We start from the raw sequence: 7,431 nt of genomic DNA on the forward strand, positions 1-7,431 counted from the left end.
TTGCCTGGTTTCTTCCAGGAAATTATTTCAGTTAAGCCATAGAAGCTCAGTTCTACAGCAACTGGTAATATTTGCACCTGGCATCTATGGAGTTTAAGCAGTTGTAAAAGACAAGCCACAGTTCCTTTCAGAAATGGCATCTTTGTTAAAAGTTTAAAAGTCAGGGGTGCCTAAATATTTCCTTGGGTACATACAAGGTAATTTTGGGTATGTAGCTCCCATGTTAATCTATCCATGTATCTTCTGGTTTTGTGAATTCATGCCTTTGTCTTTCACAAGCTGAGCACAGCAAGGGTCACTGCAAGATGTTCCTCTAGCAGAGATGTTTCAGCCACATCCAAAGTCCTGCAAAGGAGATGAACATAATGAATGAGGAGGCAAGGAATGCAGCCAGAGTCAGGGTGGGCAGAAGCATCTGGGACTGGTCCAGGACCAATTCAAGAAGCACTCAAGGACAATGAAATGTGCTCAGCAAGTTCCTCAGCAAGGTGCAGAAATTGCTAAGTGAAAATCTGACACAGTGTTAAGCTTTTATCAGTTAAATGTTTATGAATTTTCTAGGGCACAAAGAGTGATATTTTTACTTTGTGTGCCTTGAAACTTGCCTCTTTACTGGCTACCTTGCCAAAAATGCCTGGTTTCTTTCAGGAATTCTCTCTCTTTGGCCTTTGGTACCATCTCATCTCTGTGTCTTCAAACTTTGGTGAGGCACTTTTACCAGTGTCATGGTTTAACCCTGTCGAGCAACTAAGCCACACACAGCTGCTCACTCACTCCCCCCACAATGGGATGGGGGGAAGAATCGCAAGGGTAAAAGCGAGAAAACCATGAGCTGAGAGAAAGACAGTTTAATAGGTAAAGCAAAAGCTGTGCACGCAAGTAAAAGGGATTCACCCACCGCTTCCCACGGGCAGGCAGGGGCTCAGCCATCCCCAGGGCAGCCGGGCTCCGTCACGCGCAGCGGGGACTTGGGAAGACAAACGCCGTCACTCCCCGCGTCCCCCCCTTCCTCCTTCTTCCCCCAGCTCTATATGCTGAGCATGACGCCATATGGTATGGAACATCCCTTGGGTCAGGGGGGTCAGCTGTGCCGGCCGTGTCCCCTCCCCGCTCCTTGTGCCCCCCCAGCCCCCTCGCTGGCAGAGGCTGAGAAACTAAGAAGTCCAACAACCAAAACCATCACTGTGCTACCAACACTGTTCTCACACCAAATCCAAAACACCACACTGCACCAGCTACTAAGAAGAAGATTAACTCTAGCCCAGCTGAAACCAGGATACAGAGTCATTAGGATGGAGGCTGTTATGGTTTAACGCCAGGCAGAAACTAAGCATCACACAGCCATTCACTCACTCCCCTACCCAGCAGGATGTGTGGGCAGAAACTGGAATGCTAAAAGTGAAAAAACTCGTTAAGATACGAGTAGTTTAATAATTGAATAATAATAATAGTAATAATAGCAATAATAAAGATTGTGATGATGATGATAATAATATAATAATATTGTAATGAAAAGGAAAATAACAATCAGAAAGAACTAAAACCCAAGAAAGACAAGTGATGTAAATGAAACAATAATGTCCAGTCAGTCCCCCAGCAGTGGTCCCCTGCCAACATTCCACTTACTTTTATTGCTGAGCATGACGCCATATAGTATGGAACATCCCTTGGGTCAGGGGGGTCAGCTGTGCCGGCCGTGTCCCCTCCCCGCTCCTTGTGCCCCCCCAGCCCCCTCGCTGGTGGGGTGGGGTGAGGGGCAGCAAAGCCCTTGGCTCGGTGTCAGCGCTGCTCAGTGGTGATGAAAACATCCCTGTGCTATCAATGCTGTTTCCATCACAAATCCAAAACACAGCCCCATAGCCGCTACTATGAAGAAAATTAAGTTCATCCCAGACAAAACCAGCACAATGGTCTAAAATACATGAGAGTGTGTCAAACAGGGAAAGAAAGTCTTTGCACACTTTCCAAGTGAGTGTTTTTGCTTCCATATTTGATAATATTTTGACTAATTCAGTCTAAACCCTGATCCTAGAATGGTTTATTCTAGGTAGGGAACAGTTCTATTGCTTGCTCCACCTCAGGGCAGCATAAGCAGGGCTTTGAACCCCAGCAGGAAGAAAAGGTTGAATATTTTAACCAGTGGGCTATTACACAGAAAAGTGGGTGGCAGTAACACTTTGAAGTTGTATAAAAATGTGTAATGAGGAGCTGTGTAGCTGAGGATTAATTGGGTACTAAGCTGCTCACCACAGAGGCATCCATGAGCATGCCAGGAGGCAGAGCTGAGGCACCTGGAGCACTGCTGCTGCCAGGAGCTGAGGCACTGCAGAGCTGGGCATCTCAGGGCTGGCAGCTGCCTCTGTGTTTTGAGGACTGCAGTTTTGGATTTTGAACTGTATCCTCCACTGAGTGCTTAAGTCCTCTTTCACATCTGGCTTTCTTTTCTTTAAAGATTTCAAGCGGTGGTGGGCAAGGCTACATCTAAAGTGGTATGGGGCTGTAATAACAAAGCCCAGGTGGGACTTCACAGGAGCTGTAAACTGCTGACTTCCATGGCATGTTGAACCCATTCACATACGCTGGCTTCGTCGGAAGATAGGATTAATGTCCTCTTCAACTGCATGCTTGAGCTGAGGTTGTGTGGCATCCATCCTTGTTCCCATTTGCCAGGAACCCAGGGCACTGAATGGGAGCTGAATTTCCCCTGCACAAGCAAACGAGATGAGCTACAGCACAGAGAATCTGCCACAACACCCTGAGACCCCGACTCTTTCCCAGACATGTGTTTCTAAGTGTGCTGCTCTGCCATCCCACATTAGACTGCATCTTATGGTGTGAAGATGGAGGATGATGCAGTCAAAGAATGCACACGAGCTTATTGACATGGAAATCCTAAAATGATGGTCTTTTACATAGAGCTAGATGAGTAAATGCTGCAGGAACGGGCATATAAAATGGGTAGGTAGGGAAGTAGATCTAATCTATGTGATAAATGTACATCTAGCTTTCTTATGCTAGTCATAGAGTTCACAATATTTCCAATCACTGTCAATATCTTTTTGAATGTTTAGATTATAAACTTCTTGGGTCAGGAGATTCCACTGTGTTCTGTTAGTCTAACTAACAGTTGTACTTGGATGGAGATGGAGACAGGAGGAGGAAGCACAGTTCTTGGCCTTGCAGACCTTAGGACCTCAAAGGCATCTACTGTAATGTCAGATTCTTAATATTGATAACTGAGACCTATGAAAAGGCAGACTTGCACCCCTACTTCTGCCAATTTGCTCTGTTTGTGTAGTTTACAATAACCTCAGGGAACCCCACTCAGCAATTTCTGTGAAGGGTTTCTGCTGGCTGGATTTGTTACAGTCTGAACTACCTGAAATGAAGAGTTTTTATAATCCATTTGGGATAAGAGTTTCTAGAGACTGACCCCTTTCCTCCTCTCGGCTCAGCTCCTTCCTGAGTTTCATCACAAAGGTTGCTGGGGGAATTCCTCCCATTTCCATTCCACTGTGTCTGTGTTGAGAGTGTCACAGTTTCATCACCTCTCCCAGACAGTGGTTTTCCAAAGCGAATCTTTTCTGATAGGTTGAAGTTGAAAAGACAAGCAAAGGCATAACAAAATATCACTGATAGTTACCCAGAACCATTGGTGTAAAATAAGACATTTTATCAGACTCTATATTTATTTACTGGTTTGTGCACATGAAAAATGTAATGCAACAGTTTCTCCATGTGTGAATATATATCCAGCAGTCTGATGTTACTATTAAGTAAATGTTAAAAATGCCACTATGTTGCATATTTTTTTCTTTTATTGCCCTTTCTTGCTTCTTTTTTCCTAACTGATCTGGGCCCCCAGATTGCCCCCAGCTGCTGTTCCCTTTCTTTCCATATGCTAGGTCTCTTTCCTAAAATTATAAAATAATTGAGGTCAGAAAGGGCATGAGAAGGTCTTGTAGTTCAGCCTACTTTCCCTGTTGTCATCGTCCTTCTTTGTTCCTTTCTTTTATTGCTAAACCCTGGTATCCTTTTGGAGTCTCTATTACCCCTAAACTCCCACGTCTTACTCCTGTAATGCCATCTCCTCTCCACTGCCTACCTTCTACCCTACAGAGAAAGGGAGCTGACATGCCTGAAGAATCCTGACTCACTCATTCTCTAAATTATAAGTATCGGCATGGCATTTTCTAGCCCTAAAGAAGACACTTGAGAAGTGAGTCCAGTGTCCTGCATCACCATTGGGCTTTTTGAGGTCTGTTATCTCAGTATTGTTCCATCAAAGCAGTGTTTATGGACCTGATGAGATCACGAGACACATCTAGTTTTCACAGAATCATAGATTCGTGCAACGGTTTGAGTTGGAAGGAACCTTTAAAGATCATCTAGTCCAACCTGGACAGGGACATATTTCACTAGATCAGGTTGCTCATAGCCTCATCTAACCTGATCTTGAACACGTCCAATGATGGGGCACCCATAACTTCCCTGGGAGACCTGTTCCAGTGTCTCCCCACCCTCACTGTAAAAAAAGTCTGCCTTATATCCAGTCTAAACCTGCTGTCTTTCAGCTTAAAACCATTGCCACTTGTCCTGTCACTACATGTCTGGGTAAAAAGTTTCTCTCTTCTTTAGGCTGGACAATCCCATGTCTTCCAGCCTGTCTTCACAGGAGAGGTGCTCCAGATCTCTGACCACCTTCTTGGCCCTTCTCCAGACTCACTCCAACAGGTCCCTGTCCTTCTTATGTTGGAGGCCCCAGAACTGGACGCAGTACTCCAGGTGGGGTCTCACCACAGCAGAGCAGAGGGGCAGAATCCCCTCCCTTGACCTGCTGGCCACGCTGCTGGTGATGCAGCCCAGAATACGATTGGCTTTCTGCGCTGCAAGTGCACATTGCCAGCTCATGTCCAGATTTTTGGCCGCCAGAATCCCCAAGTCCTTCTCCTCAGGGCTGCTCTCAATCTATTCATCCCCCAGCCTGCATTAATACTGGGGATTGCCCCAACCCAGGTGCAGGACCTTGGCCAGCACTTAGCCTTGATGAACTTCATGTGTTTCTCATGGGTCCACTCCTCAAACCTGTCACCATCCCTCTGGATGGCATCCCTTCCCTCTAGTGAATCAACTGCACTACTTAGCTTGGTGCCATCTGCAAATTTGCTGAGGATGCACTCAATGTCTATGTTGCTGAAGATATTAAATAGTATTGGTCCCAGTATGGGCCTTTAAGGGACACCACTTGTTTGACCTGCACAATGAATGTTTTGAATTAGTGGTCAGCTAAGTTAAAATACAACCAGACTCAGAAACTAGGGTACAAGTAAGCTGGAGTGTCACTCATGGAAGGAGGAGGAAACACTCACATGAAGATCTGCGCTCCATATACCCTTGTGCCTGTTTGCTCCTGGATTAGGTGATTCAAAAGAAGAGTTCCAGCTGGTGCTTGTAGGGTGATCACTGAATCTGGACACCAAGGATATATCAGAACTCTGTTTTATTACCTCTGCTGAAAAATCACACAGCCAGTACTGCAGTGCTAATCCATGCTAGTCTGGAGCCTCCGTGCCATGCCATAGCAAGGAATATAGACTTACACACATGATTGCTTTTGTCCGTCAATGACCTGCTGGTCAAGCACAGAGCTGATTAGCGTGTCCTGCTAAACTTTGGCAAAGATGCTGCGTTCCTGGGAGCCTCCCAGAGCAACACCATGACCTGGGATGCAGCTGGAGGTGCTATCCCTCACCATGACCCTGACAGAAGGCTGACTGGGCATTCTGTCCCCAGCTTGGAATCAAACCTCTCTCCATGCAGCTGGTGAATCTGGCGGTGCAGGCTGGTTCCCTTGTGCCATGCACATGTGCTTCCCAGCTGCAAAAGCGGTAGCTGCCAGTCAAGCAAACTGACAAAACAACTTCTTTTGAACTGCTAATTTCTCTCTTCCTTTCAGCATTTGCTTTGATTTGCTTTTCATTTAAATTCCCCCCTCATTCCAAACATGGTTGATTCTGTTTACTTCATATGTCTAAATAGCTGATGTACTGTCACAGCCTCCAAGGGCACCTTGGTAAGTTGTCTCATTTTAAAGTCACTTAGACCGAAACTGTGCCTGCCTAGCCTCCAGACAACCTTTGCACATATGGAAAACATACTTTATTATATTCTGCATTTCAGGCTGGTTAAAAAAATTGTGGACCTTTGATGTTGTGTTTTACAACAGAAGATTCATATTCTCACATGCTACTGAAAAGGTCTATTACTGTAAAGGTTAATTATTCACGTTGGCTACTTGTACAGTTCAGGCCTTAGGATTTAAGCTGCCTAGGATGCGTGGATACACACACAGACACAAACACAAACACACAGACACAAACACAAACACACAGACACACAGACACACAGACACACAGACACACAGACACACACAGAGACACACACACACACACTTTACCAATTATGTATGTCCTATTTATAAAACATCTAAAGAGAGTGAGTTGTTCTCATCATTTATTAACCCCTCTTCCTATTGCAGTGCTTAGGTGGAAGATACCTTTCCCCCTTGCCCAGTTAACCAATTCAGGCTACCTTTTAGGAAGAGAAATATATTAGCCCTAGCTAAAGAAATTAGAAGTTTATACTTTATGAAAAGCTATGCTTTATGAGCTAATTGACCAAATAAGCTAATAATGAGGTTTTTTAATGCAAAAAATAATAGGTGTAACTCCTGTTCATTTTTCACCTAGCAGATACAACTAAAGCAAAGTATAAAGCAAAGTCTAAGCTATGTTTTCTCTCCAAAGCGCAATGAGATGCCAGGAAAGGTTTACTCCACCACAACAGGTATAAGAAAAAAACAAACCCCACAGCTTCCCTTTGTGTTTTAATTATAAAGGGCTCCAAAATTTGAAGACAAATCCAGGCTACATAGCTGTGTATTTGCTGTCATGTACCAAGCCTCCCATTGCATAATAAACACATAGCTATCAGAAAACAGGGAAATGAGGTGCTCTTTAACAATCTATCTGTGGTTTGAGACGTCTCTCTGGACTTCACAATATATGCTATAACTGGCCTCTCAGAGATTTATTTCTGTCTGGAAATAACAACTTTTATGCACACGGATCCCAGGGAAGATACAGGATCCTGTTAAACACTCCACTTCTGACAGAAGATTTTTTTTTCAGGGGAAATTGAAGACATTCATATAATGATGCTGCTTCCCCCCACTCTGCCCATGCTGGTTTTGCACTGTGTTTTCCAACCCCTACATCATGCTCAGATGTGGAATCAAGGTTTTCCTCCCAGAGTTACAATCCCCAGGCTAGATCTGACATGCTAACCTGGCCCAGATGAAGCCTTAAAACACTCATTACTTGTCTGCTGCCCAGCAGCAGACATAGACATCCAGGGGCAGTTGCCTTTGGG

This window comes from Falco peregrinus, chromosome 4, assembly GCF_023634155.1.
Source record: "Falco peregrinus isolate bFalPer1 chromosome 4, bFalPer1.pri, whole genome shotgun sequence".
NCBI classification, from domain to species: Eukaryota; Metazoa; Chordata; class Aves; order Falconiformes; family Falconidae; genus Falco; species Falco peregrinus.